The following is a 14,215-nucleotide window of genomic DNA, read 5'->3' on the forward strand; positions in this document are numbered from 1 at the left end:
CCCAAAGTGCTGGGATTACAGGCGTGAGCCACCGCGCCCGGCTTTTTTTTTTTTTTTTTTTTTTTTTTTTTTTTTTTTTTTTTTTTTTAACTATGGAGACCTAAGGAGCTAGAGAGATACAATAAAAGAAAGAAGAGATTTTTAAAAAATGACATCTGCTTAAAGAAGGAGAAGTCATTAGATCTACTATCTTCCTACATCAACCAAGTATAAAGGTAAAATAAACTATGTTTCAGATAAGTAAGATCTCAAAAAATTTACCTGCCATGTACCCTTTCTGAGGAAAGTACTGATGGATGTGCTTCACCAGAATCGGGAAGTAAACCAAGAAAGAGGAAAACAAGATTCAGTGCAAGAAAGATGTAAAGGAAGCCTCCAAATTAATGGGAAAGGAGATTCCAAGAAAACAGTAGGCAATCCTAGGTATCGATCATACAATTAATGTGGTCCAGAAGGTTCTAGAAGAGACATCTTCCAAAAAGTAAAAGTGATAGTGTACTTAATTTGTTTGAATATATAAAGAGGAGATTTGTAAATTAGTGATAAATACATAGAAAACTAAGCTAATGGAAAAATAAGACAAATATTCACTTTAGGAAAAAAATGTAAGGGGGAAAAGCAATCATATTCTATTATATTGCTGAGCTTTCTTTGTCATTTATGTATTGTCATAATAACATGTTTACTGAGTATTGATTCTAACTTTACTGGGATGATGGATAGATGGGAAGTGTTTCTCTCTCTCTCTCTCTCTCTCTCTCTTTCTCTCGATCTGTGTGTGTGTGTGTGTATGTGTAAGAGAGCAATATCTTTGGTTTCCATAGAGGCAAGTTGATGGTAATGCCTAAAACAGAAAATTTAAAAAGTAGCAATGTAAACATTTTTTTCCAGGGATATGCAAAGAATATATCAGCGGAGCCGAATCTAATTACCTCTGGAAAACTGGTAATGAGAGGAAAAAGAAAGGCTACTGTTTCTCATATGAACTATAGAGTTGTTTGACTCTTGTCAGAGGTTGATTCTCTGGAAAGCAGATTCTGAGATGGATGCAAGAGGCTTATTGGGGAGTATTCTTGCGATCAAGGAAGAGATGGGAATGAAGAACAAGGGAGCCTATTCTTTATATGTCAGCTCCTTTGGGGAGGTGGCAGGGTGGACGGTGGATCTAACAGCAAATAACATATTCATCACATGGAATGTATTTGTGCTCAAGTCATAGAAGTTGAAGAACAGGACCTTTGGCTCTTTTAACTTTGCTTTCTAAAAAATGGTATATTATTGTCATACACATGGCTTAATTCAGTGGTTGTTCTACACTCAAGATGCCTCCCATAGAAACCTCCCTTCCAAAAAAAGGAGGCATATGGGTAACACAAAAAAGATCTGGGCAGGGTTTGGGGAGCACTCTGTTAAATTCATTGTCACTCAGATTTATTTGCCCATAGACCCATTTTCAAATCACATGATGCCTTTCTTTCTTTCTTTCTTTCTTTCTTTCTTTCTTTCTTTTTTGAGACGGAGTTTCGCTCTTGTTACCCAGGCTGGAGTGCAATGGCGCGATCTCGGCTCACCGCAACCTCCGTCTCCTGGGTTCAGGCAATTCTCCTGCCTCAGCCTCCTGAGTAGCTGGGACTACAGGCACGCGCCACCATACCCAGCTAATTTTTTGTATTTTTAGTAGAGACGGGCTTTCACCATGTTGACCGGGATGGTCTCGATCTCTTGACCTTGTGATCCACCCACCTCGGCCTCCCAAAGTGCTGGGATTACAGGCTTGAGCCACCGCGCCCGGCCCACATGATGCCATTCTAAGAAATACACTAATAAACTCATTTAATTGTTGTTGAACTTTTTTCAGGAATGCAATCCCTAATGTTGTCATTGTTCTTAGAAGGAAACATGACCGTCTTTAGAAGGAAGATTCCAAGAACTGATTGACTGTGGTGAAAACAGAGTCTGCCTGTACATGCCTGGATGAGCACTGAGAAATGGAAACAAAACAAATAAAACACACCTTAGGCAAAAGAGGAGAACTAGGGGAAAGAATGAAAATAGGGGTAAGGAGTGGAGGCTGTTTTGAGCCAGGTTCGAAAGATGCAGTAAGCATCAATGGGAATCATAAAGGCCCAAATGAGAAGCAGTTTTGTTTATTTGTTTTAAATAAAAAAGTTTAGAGCAGGGGAAGGCTTTCTCCTGGGGAGGCTGGATGCAGGAAAAAGATCTTATTAAGGAAGAGGTGGGTTGGATTCCAGGAGAGGCAGGCGACTACACGGAGGTTCAGGTGAATGAGATCATTTAGTTTCAGCCTAAACTGGCTGTGTCTGGAGCAGCCAGACGTCATGAATCTGAGATCTGGCAGGGACTCTGCAAAAACAGGAGCAAATCAGCCTGGGGGGAAAGAATGAAAATTGCAGAGCATGACTTACGTGTTAGGCTCAGTCAGTCAAGATCAGTGACTCTCAGTGTGTTTTTGATTTTTCCACCTGTGTTCTATCTGTTTGGCAAAACTTCAGCTTTATCCCCTGAAACAGAAACTGTAATAAGTGGCTACCCCATTGCAAAGGTCTGAGGTAAAGAACAGTAAATTAAATTTATTAAGGAGGTAGGATATACCAATGATAGGATTGGAGATTAATGAAATAGAAAACAGATATACTAAAGAAAGTATCAATATAGGCAAAATTTGATTCTTTGAAAATATGAAGAAAAAAAACCTGACAAACTCCTGGTTAGGGGGAGGTTTGGGAAAACAGAGGGGTCTTTTGATTCTAAGATGACCTTCTAGAGAATAAGAAAAGTGTGTGTGCATCTTTATCTTTGGTCTTACAGGAGAGGGTGAAGGAAGTGAACTGGGTGGACATGAAATTACTTGTAATTGAATAAGCCTGGGGAAATTTCACCAAAAGAGCTAATGGTGGATGTGAGGCTCATCTTTACAGGTTCTAAGCATTTTTCTCTTCTGAGACTGAGTGGGGGGAGGTTGTTTAAAATATTAAATAGATACTAAAAAACATTAAAATATACATGTAGGGTAACAAAATTATCGTGATAAAAGCCAATAAGTGGTTGCCAGGGATTAGGGCTGGGAGGAGGGTAGGACTCTCAAGAGGAAGGAAATTTTTTCTTACTGTTAATGGATCAGTTCTGTATTCTGATTGCAATGGCAGTTACAGGAATCTACGCATGCAATAAAATGTCAAACACTCTCAAAAACTGTACATGTAAAAACTAGTGAAATCTGAATAAAGCCTGCCATTTAGTTCAATGTCAGTTTCCTGGTGTTGTGAATTGAACTGTCCTTATGCAAGATGGTTATCACTGAGGGAAGCTGGATGAAGGGCTCATAGGAACTCATTGCGTTCAATGAACTCACAGGACTCAAATTTCTATTTGAAATTTCTATATAAATATGCAATTATTTCAAAATAAAGAGCATAAAACACTGGGGGGGCAGTTAAATAATAAGAATACAACAGATATTCATTACCAACCACCCACTTGAACAGTGCATTACCATTACTTTAGAAAGCTTCAAAGCACTCTTTCCGAACCTCTTCTCTTTCCCTCTCCCATCACAGACAACTACTAACTAGATATTTGTATTTATTATCTCTTTGCTTTTCTCTATAGTTTTAACTGCATGTATTTATATCCTCCCAAATACATTGTTTAGTTTTGTGTATTTTGAATGCTATGTAAATGGAGTCATTTTGCATATATTGTTCTACTGCTTGCTTTTTCACTCATTTCCTTTCTGAATTTAATCAATGCAGCTTTTTTTTTTTTTTTTTTTTTTTTTTTTTTTTTTTTTTTTTTTTCTGAGATAGAGTCTCGCTCTGTTGCTGAGGCTGAGTGCAGCAGCATGATCTTGGCTCACTGCAACCTCTGCCTCCTGAGTTCAAGCAATTCTTCCTGCCTCAGCCTCCCAAGTAGCTGTGATTACAGGTGCCCACCACCAGGCCTGGCTAATTTTTGTATTTTTAGTAGAGATGGGGTTTTACCATGTTTGTCAGGCTGGTCTTGAACTCCCGACCTCAGGTGATCCACCTTCGTTGGCCTCCCAAAGTGCTGGGATTACAGGCATGGGCCACCACACCCAGCTGTCTGTAGCTTTTTGATTTATTCATTGATGTAGTCATCATGAATACATTAGAGTTTATTCTATTATTTATCAACATTTGGTCTGTTTTCAGCTTTTTTTTTCCCAATTACAAACAGTGCTGGTATAAACATTCTTTTACATGCCTCCTGGTAAACAGAAGAATTTCTCTAGGGAATATACCTAGGGGTGAAATTTCTGAGTCAGAGAGTTCAGCTACTTTTTGTATTTACTAAATGATGCCAATTTATTTTCCAAAGTGGTGTAACTATTGCTGCGCATTCTCAGTCACATTGGTATTGCCAGGATTCTTATTTCTTCTGTGTGTGGTAAGTGTAAAATGGCATCTGATCATTGTGATTTAAAGTTCTTCCCCAATTTCTAACAAGACTGAGCATTTTCCATGTATTTTTGCCATTTCTTTCTCTTCTGTGAAATACACATGTAACGTTTTTGCTTATTGATCAGTCGGATTGTTTATTTTTTTCTTACAGGTTTATAGAGTTCTTTGTATATTTTCCAGCTTCATTATTTATGTTGTGAGTACCTTATCCCAGTTTCTGACACTTATTTTTTACTTTCATTATGGTGTCTTTTATTTTTATTTCCTATTTTTTGAGACGGGCTCTCACTCTTGCCCAGGCTGGAGTGCAGCGGCATGATGATGGCTCACTGCAGCCTTGACCCACCAGGCTCAGGCGATCCTCACACCTCAGCCTCCCAAGCAGCGGGGCTTACAGGTGTGTACTACCATGCCTGGCTAATTTTTAATTTTTGTAGAGACAGAGTCCTACTGTTTCCCAGATTGGTCATTCCAGTGTATTTTAAGGAGCGTAAACTTGTAATTTTAATGAGGTTGATCTCATTTTAAGAATCATTTTATTTATAATATATATATTTTAAAAATCTGTATAAGCCAGCAAGTTATAAAATTGTCAATGTGTATTAATCTTTGACTAATTTTGCTTTTCAAGTCTTTAATATACTAGAAATTGGCTTTTTTGTGTGTGATATAAGAGGTCTAATTTTATTTTTTTAACACATGAGTAATATGTTTTCCCCATAACCACATATTGAAATAGTTAACATTTCCTCCAAGTGTCTGCAATGCCAACTCTAGGAAAATAAATCCGATTTCTATGCATGTGTAGGTATGTTTCTGGATTCTCTATTCTGCTGCCCTGGTCCATCTATATGTTTTTCCCCCATGCCACACTATCTTAATTGCTATAGCCCTAGAATAATTGTAATATCTGGAAGACAAGATCATTTGTAGGGTTCTTCTTTTTGAGTGTCATATATTTTCTTGATCCTTTACTCTTTCATATTCATTTTGGGATCCATTGCCAGGGTTCCTGAGAAGCTCTTGGAAATTTCCATTTGAATTACATTAAATACATAAAGTCATGTATCTTCAAGTGTATGTACTTATAGACTTGAGAACATTTTGCAGCCAAATAGATCATATATAGAGCATTATAATGCATTAGATCATGTGCCATATCAGAGGCAGTGGGTTGGTTTGGTATGAAGTTGCATGAAGCTGGTGGTTCTTTCCCAGCTCCAATACATCACAATTTAATAACAATATGGAAAGAGATTTTATGCTCAAATTGCCATGAACAGAGTTTTCACCTACAAAGGGTTGTTCCCCAAATCAGATCTCAGAAACTGCTATTACTATTACATGAGTACAATGAAGTTTGTATTTCTGGTGTTTTTAGTACAAAACATTGTAACCTGAAAGCAAATGCTATAGAATATAGCAGTCAAAAAAGTCTTTTGTCTTTAGTACATCTATCTGTGTCTTCCTATCCATAAAGAATTTGTAATAGTTTTTCAGAAAAAGCCTCTTGATCCAATTCACATGAGAATGTGTGATGATTATACAAATGTGGGTGCAGGATGAACATAAAAAACAGGAAGAATGTAGACTCCTCTGCTCTCAGATCAAATTAATATTCCTTTTTTTTTCTGCAGTTTAATTAGGCCTAAATAAACAAGCCATGTGAAGCCTGAAGATACTGGATATATGAGATTTGTCAAGCCATTTTTCCCACCACCAATGCATGAACACGACCTCATTTATCTTGATCAATGAAGCTCAAGGAAGCATTGCACTTTGGCTTCTGCTTTCAGTTTTGTATGTTGATGGGTATCCCATGTCTTCTAACAATAAAGTGCTATTTTTCTGGCATTAATCACTGTCAAAGGCTTTCTGGTAAATTCCTTAGGCACTCACCTTGTGGGAAAAGGCATCAGTTTGGCACATCCAAGAAATGGGCTGTTCGTAATGTTGTGTCGTAACTTGATTCTTGTGAGGCACTGGTTGAACACAATAATAGACCAAAGTCAATGACAATACACAGTGGCTAACCCTTAAAAGATGGCTCCAAAAGTTAATACTTGTTTTCATTTGCCTATAGTGTCAATTCAATTGACAAATAATATGTGACTCTTGGTCATATTCATATGCTTCAGAAAGGGGACCACTTTCAAACAGTCTAGGTATTTAATCTAAAATTAGATAACAGCTTCTAGCAGCTTGTAGGTATAGGGTAGCCAGACGGGATCCTTGCACTTAAGAAATTTAAAATCTAATACATGAAAAAGCAAGTGAACAAAAATAACCTTGATTATCAATCAGCCAACTGCATTAATTGAGCATCCATTGGAGATAGAGCAGTGGCCGTCAAACTTTTCTGTATACTTTTCTCATAAAATAATTTTTGAAAGCTGGATACCTTCTCCTGCTTCTGCTGCCAATGTGGGGGTATCAAAAAGAAATTGCCATCGAGGGTTGCTATGCAGGCACAATACACAATGTTAATTAATGAAGCTTCAGGTAGGATCAAAAAACATGACTGGTTTATTAGGATGCAAGAAAACTCAGGTTTGTTCCTTTAAATTCTAGGATGATTAAACACTAATATTTCAATTAAGTGCCTGCATGTGTCAGGTCTTATTGTAAACACTATATACTTTATGTTATTTAAACTTTACAAAAACCCTATGAATTAGGTACTAGATTTATCCTCATTGTATAGAGAACTAAGGTTACTGGAGTTCAAGTAATAGGGAAGCGAGCATCAACCCCAAGAATTTGGCCCCAGAGCCCATATTAACAACCACTGTATCTTCCTAACCCTTTCAAAGGCAAGGACTGTCTCTTCTATGTGGTCATCAAAACACTTTTTGCTTGGAACCTAGAGGGATCCTTGAGTCTCTGTTTCCACAGAGATTTGTCTGTTTCAAATGGGAAGGGTTGCTCCAGTTTTCTGGACGTGGCCTCCAATGATGTTTTGGATGTGCTACATTTTCTTTTCTTTTTTTTGAGACAGAGTCTCACTTTGTCATCCAGACTGGAGTGCAGTGGCAAGATGTCCACTCACTGCAACCTCTGCCTCCTGGGTTCAAGTGATTCTCCTGCCTCAGCCTCCTGAGTAGCTGGGATTACAGGCACCCAGTATCATGCCCGACTAACTTTTGTATTATTGTTATTATTATTATTATTTGAGATGGAGTTTCGCTCTTGTTACCCAGGCTGGAGTGCAATGGCGCGATCTCGGCTCACCGCAACCTCCGCCTCCTGGGCTCAGGCAATTCTCCTGCCTCAGCCTCCTGAGTATCTGGGATTACAGACACGCGCCACCATGCCCAGCTAATTTTTTGTATTTTTAGTAGAGACGGGGTTTCACCTTGTTGACCAGGATGGTCTCGATCTCTTGACCTCGTGATCCACCCACCTCGGCCACCCAAAGTGCTGGGATTACAGGCTTGAGCCACCGTGCCCGGCAATTTTTGTATTATTAGTAGAGACAAGGTTTCACCATGTTGGCCAGGATGGTCTCAAACTTCTGATGTCAGGTGATCCGCCCACCTTGGCCTCTCAAAGTGCTGGGATTACAGGCATGAGCCACCGCACCCAACCAGGTGTGCTGCATTTTCAGCATGTATACAAAGTCTCTCCTCATGGGGCTGATGTGTGGGAGCCGGGAAGCCAAGCTCACTTTCCAGAACCCAAAGAGGCAAAGTGACATCATAAAATTGTCAGAATGTCCCTACAAACACAACCTTACCTGTTTGTAGCATCGTGTTCTTGGTGAGCCCTTCTTCCGTTCTGGACATGAAGGCGTCACCTAGAAGTCAATCTGACCTGGAGAAGAAAAGAAAAAGAGGAAAAGAAAAAAAAAAAACAGGGAATGGTAGCTCACCAATTTGAAAATACCTTTGGCCATTACAGGTGGCTCACGCCTATAATCCCAGCACTTTGGGAGGCCGAGGCGGGCGGGTCACGAGGTCAAGAGATGGCGATGAGCCCGGACAACATGGTGAAACCCTGTCTCTACTAAAAATACAACAACTAGCGGGGCGTGGTGGCAGGTGCCTGTAATCCCAGCTACTGGGGAGGCTAAGGCAGGAGATTGTTTGAACCTGGGAGGCGGAGGTTGCAGTGAGCCGGGATCGTGCCATTGCGCTGAAGCCTGGCGACAGAGGGAGACTCAGTCTTAAAAAAAAAAAAAAAAAATTAACTGAAGATAGAATCAAGTTCTTTTTGAAGCAAAAACTGCATAGTCACAGCTGTTACTAGGGGGAAAAAAAAAAGTCTAGAGAATCAAACACTTGTCCTCCTAGGTTTTGATTACTCTTGCCTTGGGGCTAGATTCTCTCATTAGATTAAAATAAATGTTTGCCATCATGACCAAAAAATGTTTTATACAAATTCAATTTCCCAGAACTCTGTGAATGAAATGGAAACCCCCTTTTCTGGTTGCGGAAAAAAACAACCAAAACAAACCCCACAACCTCCCAGCTCTTTCTTAGGCAGCCCCTGGTTTTGCTAGGTGGCGCCATAGGCTAATGCATGGGTCTCCCTCGGCTGCCGGGGCGGCCTCCTTCGCTGAGGCGGGAACAAAGGCTTCTGCGGTTCCCTTGGAGTTTGAGATCCTCAGACCAGCCCGTGGGAGGTTGAGTCATTTGCCAGACTCTGGCCTCTGTCGTGCTAGGAGCTGCCCCCTCCCCTTTCCTGATTGATCACAGCTGGTCATGAGGGGTTGCTGGCCACGTGCTTTAGCAGTTCCTGAGGGAAGTTCTGGGGGATCTTAAACTTGATCCTAAATATTGTGTTTCTGTTTATCTAAGTTTCCTAAAAATTGTTCATGAATTTGGGGAGGAAAGCTCACGCCCGTATTGAAGAGTGAAAGAAAGGGACAATAATTCAAAGGTTTGCACCAACTCCGTCCCAACCCCCTGCATAAGGTCAATGCGTGGGGAAATCCCAATCCCTGTCCTTCTTGAGACCCCGATGTTCCCCATCCTCGGCAGGGGCCAGGACAACCTGTCATGGGAGGCCCTGTTGTAGGAGGGGCGGCACAGGTCCCACAAGCCCTGTGGGGTTTGGAGGACACCCTGGCACCTACTGACTTAGCAGAGAATCCCCTTTCCCACCCTGCGAGAGGCCCGAAGCTCCAAATTACTGACTTCTTTGCCTTAAAGCATTAGAGACTCTCCAAACGCAAATATGACGCAAGGCTTTACTTGGAAACGTTAGAGGATTAATCCATTGCAAAATGGCACAGCTCGGAGAGAACCCCAGGGAGGAGCTGGTGACGGACGGGGCGGGGCGGCGAGGGCTGAGGGGAGGAAGAGCAGAGCACTGGAGTGGAGGCGATCTCACTGCCTCGGGGCCTGCGGGAGGGACCACGGCTTCCTTTCACCTGCAGGGTCTGCAGCCTGGGGGTCCGATCCGTGAAGGCCAAGGCTGCATACCCCAGAGAATGTGGATTTCAAATACCGTGCTGGTCGCTGCTGAAACACCCACATGTTAGTCCGCCCATGGGTCCTGGTTGGGGTTCAGACGCATTCCTACCCACTGAAATCTGCCTCATGCTGAGGGGCAGCCCTGGCAGTGGCCGCGGGTGCTTTTTGAGGATACAAGAGGGAGGAGGAGCCTCAGCCAGGTGAAAGATTATCCATATATTCCAAGAAGGAAGCTTTGTAAGCATGCAGACTTGCACAGCACACGAGACTCAAATCGGAATGCCCTACACATTGCAAGTCAGAGGACAGTCAGATTCCAGAAAATACACAGAAGGGAGGAAATAGGTAAGTAATGTATTAAAGTCAAAACGGGAAGAACAGCTTTTAAAACTTGACAAAAAACATATACATACAGATTATATATTAATGTACGTAGTAATGTATATATGTCATACACACACACACACACACATATATATGTATGTGTGTGTGTATATATATATATATATATATATATATATACATAGAGAGAGAGAGAGAGAGAGAGAGAGAGTCACAAGAAGACAAGGAGAAACACAAATACCCAAAATTAGAGAGAGAAGAACCTGGAAATAAAAACCTGTATACCTATGGATTTTCGTGACTATCTTTTGAGTTCACCTCTGATACTCGTCCCAAAGACATTTATTTGAGCAATTGTAGGAAGGTCGATGATGCCATGTCCATGTCAATATCTCTGTTTCAACCTTGAGGAATCTATAAGCCCTTCCTGCATTTATCTCTGTCACAAGAACAATGCTTCTTTTGGCAGTAAACATCAGTATACTTAAGTGCCATGAGTCATATTTTCAATTTTTAATTAAATCATGGTCTAGCTAAGGTTTGATTTATTTTGGCCTGAATTAATTTAGATCCTGGTTCACATAAACTTACATAGTTTATTTAACACAGCTCATGATTGCATAGATTGTAAAATCCCTTACACAGATAGCTACAGTGTAGATTGTAAAAACCACCCTCTTATCCAGCAAAGAGTGGTAGAATATAATTTCTGGGAGTGGCGTTAACTTTATTCTTAAAACTAGCATCACAAAGGAAATGTGTTGTATTCCTAAATAAAGACATTTATGAGATCATCTAAAGATACTGCATCTCATGTGTTTTCACTCTTAAGAGTTTGAGTGATATGGTAAAGCCTCATTAAATGGTGCTGATGCATGCTTTTTTCTTTCTTTCCCAGAATGGTCACAGAAGGTCATAAATCTATATAGTAAGCACCCTGCAAAAAGCTCATCTGCCGCACTCAAATATAGTAAATACTGTGTAAACAAGCAGAAGTGTGAGTCATACCGATATCATTTTCCTAGAATTCTGATAAAAAAGCATCATGGCTAATTAATGTTCCCAAGAAAAAGTCACAGCTTACAGGAAATTAATTGGAAGGTGACAGGAAGAAAGGGTGGGGAGCTCAGAATGCTCTGGCTCATGATTGTTGGCTAGATCCTTGTTCCTGCAGCCAGGAATTGACAGCAATCATGAGGAAGAGAATAAATCACGCTACACAATGAAACTCAGATTTGACCAGACTGGAAATGCAGAAATGGAGAGACAGAGAAAAGATGGAGAGGAGGGAAGGATGACAGGAGATGCTGGCCAGAGGGTTGGGGGGTGAAGACTGGGGTTCAGTGGAGAATGGCTGAGGGAATAGCACTGAAACCCCCTCTGCTATTGATTTGGTCTGGGCCTTGCAGTTAAGTTGTTTTTGTGGGTTTGATGTTTCATGGCACTTCTGGATGTTAAACATGATTGGATGAGCACAGTTGGCAATTCAGCATTCATGACTCAGTTGAACTTGAGGCCTATAGCAGGACATCTTGTAACCCTCAGAGGAGAAAGTGAGTCAGACACATTTTCTGCAAACATCAAATTTGCCTTGTGGGAAGAAAGAATGCTCCCCATGCATGTGTGTGGAGTGGAGCACAGATGTTTGCCCTGCTGCCCTCCAGGACCTGGGGGCTGGGTGGAGGTGGGAAGAGCCAAGACCAGGCCAGCATGGCTGCTTTCTTGTCTTCAGCTGATTCTTTACATTCGGTTCCAGCCCCTGCATTTCCAAACAAACCATCAGGACACAAGGTCCATCAGAGGATTCTTTTTTTCTCACGAATGGTTTGATGAATAGAATACATTTGCAAAGGTCTGAAAACCAAATTAAATTTTCATTACATGCATAATGAACTTATTTGTCAGACAGAAACCAGTATTATTCCAGGAAATCTGGAAAGAGTGGGTATCATACTTCTAGCAATTCCTGAAAATCTTCATGTATTATTAATTTTCCTGGAGGGAGGGACTATGAGAGCCATTGCCGGTTTGCAGCACCAGAAGTTTAGCTTTGTCTCAAGAAGGTATACTTAAACTTCTTTCTAAAAATGCCATTTTGATGTGCCTTATTGCACTTTTGACAAGGGTTTGGGAGTGGGGAGGAGATGACTATTGAATAATCCAATCAAATGTCAGGTATTGCAAATCCCTAAAGCTTGGGGGCAATTAGGGCTGACCCCAAGGAATCCCGACGCCTTAGCAGAACTTTCTTCCCCGCTCTGTGCCCAGCAGGGGGCTGATGATCCCATTGTGCATGCAGTGAGAAGAAAAGTTGGGTTTCAGTAAGAATCTAAGTACTGTTTGCCAGTCCATCAGCAAACACTGGAAAGTCCCATTTGCACATGATATTGTTTTTGTAAAAATCATGGCTTCACTGAATGGAAATAAGAAGTCAAAAAAATCTGAGTAACATTTACATTTTTTCACCGGAGTCGAGGCTTATGCTCAAAACCCAGATCCACAACTAACTATTTGGGTATGGACAAATCATGTTATTTCTCCAAGTCTCCGTTTCCCAGGGGACTGGGCTTTTTAATCAGCGCAACCCTGCTCAGCTCTAAACTATTTTCTAAATTTCTTTTACTGTATTTTGGATATATCCTGGAAATGCAGGGCGAGTGATGGATTTTTCCAGATCTCCCACTATCGTTTATAGAGTATATACCGTAGATTTTTTATTATTTATTTATTTATTTATTTTTTAGGCTAGTCAAGTGAAGCAGTGGCAGTGGAGAAGGAACAAAGAAATCTGTAACTGGTTGTGATCAATTAGATTTTTTTTTTAGACAGGTAAGTTACTGTATCACTACGTTTTTTTTTTTTTTTTTTTTTTTTTTTTTAGACAGCGTCTTGCTCTGTCGCCAGGCTGGAGCGCAATGACGCAGTCTCGGCTCACTGCAACCTCCGCCTCCCGGATTCAAGCGACTCTTCCGCGTCAGCCTTCTGAGTAGCTGGGACTACAGGCGCGCGCCAAATGCCTGGCTGATTTTTGTATTTTTAGTAGAGACGGGGTTTCACCATGTTAGCCAGGATGGTCTCGATCTCTTGATCTCGTGATCCACCCACCTCGGCCTCCCAAAGTGCTGGGATTACAGGCTTGAGCCACTGTGCCTGGCCATCACTACTTTTTTTGGGGTAAAAATGTATTTTTAATGATACGAAAAGGCCTCAACCTTTCTGAATGTACATAGGTAGCAGAACCAGCCTTGGCCTTTGTAGGTTCATCTTAAAGGGTAGACATCATCACTCAAGTCGAGTTGCCAGTAATCTGACAGAAACAACACCAATCTGCATCTGACTTAGATCTATGCAGAACAAAATGGCATTCTGAGAGCCTGAGAGGTCAAATTTGGGCGAGGATAGTTGGAGAAAGGATGGAGTTACACAAGGAAACCGGACAGGAGCCAGGCCCTCCCTGGGCTGGGAGGATGTGCTTGGGTAAGCAGGCAGCCCCTTTCTTGCTGAAGCCTCACTAGCGCCCTCTTCTGCTCTCATTTCCTGCCTTGGTAATTGCTTTCACATAGATGCTTCATGGCCTAGTAATCTACTAAACAGCTGCGGTCATGTTCTGTCCTGGATAGAGGGAGATACTCTTCTTCTCAAAGTCTGTTTGGATCCCAACTTCTCTCACTTTTCTTGAAGTTAATATTTCAGTGCCTAACAGGACTCTTTTCCCAAGGATTCTGTAAAGTCTAATAGCTTTACAGAACATTGGAAGGGTGATGAAACCAGACAGCTTGCTCTCTTTTACTGCCATAGGTACAGACCTCTACACTTAGGGGGGTGTGTGTGTGTGTCTGTGTGCATGTGCACACTCACACGTGCACACACACATATGTATGGGGCAGGGAAGGGGAGGGAGATTTATGGGAGAGAGAGCTTCCTGGGCATTGGAAAGGTGTCTGTGATGGCTAGTTTTATGTGTCAACTTGGAGAGTATTTTTGGATAAATTTAACATTTATACTGATGAACAT

General features: G+C 41.2%; 1 long non-coding RNA gene across 1 annotated transcript; it reads right to left on the reverse strand.

The window, feature by feature from the left end:
* Window positions 1–2,435: 2,435 nt before the first annotated feature.
* On the reverse strand, window positions 2,436–8,390 carry LOC141581279 (uncharacterized). Its single transcript, XR_012513853.1, has 3 exons — window positions 8,179–8,390; window positions 6,342–6,424; window positions 2,436–2,522 (listed from the first exon to the last, which is right to left on the reverse strand). It is a non-coding gene; the product is annotated as an uncharacterized LOC141581279 (long non-coding RNA).
* Window positions 8,391–14,215: the final 5,825 nt, after the last annotated feature.

Source organism: Saimiri boliviensis, chromosome 1 (genome assembly GCF_048565385.1).
Source record: "Saimiri boliviensis isolate mSaiBol1 chromosome 1, mSaiBol1.pri, whole genome shotgun sequence".
Lineage (NCBI taxonomy): Eukaryota > Metazoa > Chordata > Mammalia > Primates > Cebidae > Saimiri > Saimiri boliviensis.